Consider the following 1,852-nt stretch of genomic DNA (forward strand, 5'->3'; position numbering starts at 1 on the left):
CTATGGGAAATTACAACCAGCTTTAGGATAATGCTCCATGATATTTGTCCAGAAACGTGTGGCAAAAAATACTAGACTGCAATGATTTGATACACACTTATTATCTTGAATGAGCTGCCATATTGGTATTATCCACTCTTATTCCTTGGCAATCACAGGGATAGAGTCTCTAGCCAATCATCAGATGAAAAGATAAAATAATTATTATAACAATTAGTATCATCATTATCACTATAAATATCAGTGTTCTGAATGTTTTAAGCACACATCATTTTAATTTTTTTTTGGGGGGGGGGTTTTGTGTGTGGTATGCGGGCCTCTCACTGTTGTGGCCTCTCCTGTTGCGGGGCACAGGCTCCGGACGCGCAGGCTCAGCGGCCATGGCTCACTGGCCTAGCCGCTCCGCGGCACGTGGGATCTTCCCGGACCGGGGCACGAACCCGCGTCCCCTGCATCAGCAGGCGGACTCTCAACTACTGCACCACCAGGGAAGCCCCACACATCATTTTATACATACAACCTATTAAGTGTGTACTGTTATCTCCATTTTAAAGATGAGAAAACAGATTCAGACAGGTTAAGTAATCAGTGCAAGGCCACAGAGTTGGTCAGAGGACCCAATCCCAGTTGTCTCACCAGAGGACTCGGGCACATGCGTGTCTCACCATATCGCCCACCAGTTCTGCCATTGGAACAAGATTTGGTGCCTGTTATCAGGACGGATGGTGAGCAGTTCCCAATAAATGCCCTCTCCTCTGCTCCCTGAAACGTCCTCCAGGTCTGGAAAGAAGTCCCACAACCCTCCTCAGCTCCAGCCAAGTACTTTTTATGTAAACAGCCATTACTTATTTAACACAAACTACTGTTACGTTTTCTTAGTGTGTGTGTGTGTGTGTGTGTGTGTGTGTGTTTCCTTTTCTGTTGCTAGCCTTGACATCGCCACAGAATTGCAAGCAGCATAATGATCAGATCAATTCCATTTCGAAGAACTGACTCACCATTGTTTTAGGGGGTATGATTTAGCCCGGCATGCAGTCACCCTGCTTTTCTCAAGTGGCTTCATGGATTCAGTGTGCATTTTAGGCTGAGGTATGTGCTCTACAGTCGAAGAAGTAGTTAATTGTGTGGTGTTGTGTTGTGCTAAGTCAGCTTGTGATACTGACATAACAAAAATGAGACTTCTTGGTGGTGAAAACCGTTTTTTGGGTCATTTCAAAGTAGTCCTTGGAAATTTCCTTTCCAACACTGAGGGAGAATTGTAAGGTGTTGACAGTAAAAACACAACACGTCACCTGGGCACCTGAAGTGCCTCATTTCTTTTTTCATTTTTTCTCTTTTTAATCCCACTTTTCTTCTTGGTTTGCCTACCAAAGGCTTAGACTTATCCTATGTTAAGAAGATCACTTGCCAACATTCCCCAGCAAGCTGGAAAATAAGGAACTGGGCAGTCAGTCTCTCGGTAACCCTTGCTTCCTGGGACCTTCCCACCAGCCTTGAAACAAGATTCCACGGACAGGAAGGGAAAGCATTTCTGTAAAGGAAAACATTTTATGGATGTTTGTACAAAATCATCCCAACAATGAGCTTTCAGAGGGGAGATATTCAGATGTGTTAAATTTGCCATATAAATCCTCTGTCCTTTCCATTAATTTGTTTAATAATTAGTCTGGCATTTTTATTATTTATTGTTTATTATTATTTATTTATTTATTATTTATTTATTATTTAATTAAATGGGAAAAATTGTTTCTTCTAAGCCTTGCCTAATCACTTTAAAGTAATATTTATGTAAGTTTGAAAATTGTATTGAAGCAATTAATATTACAACAAGGATGATTCTTAAATTAAGGCA

This window comes from Kogia breviceps, chromosome 2, assembly GCF_026419965.1.
Source record: "Kogia breviceps isolate mKogBre1 chromosome 2, mKogBre1 haplotype 1, whole genome shotgun sequence".
Classification (NCBI taxonomy): Eukaryota; Metazoa; Chordata; class Mammalia; order Artiodactyla; family Physeteridae; genus Kogia; species Kogia breviceps.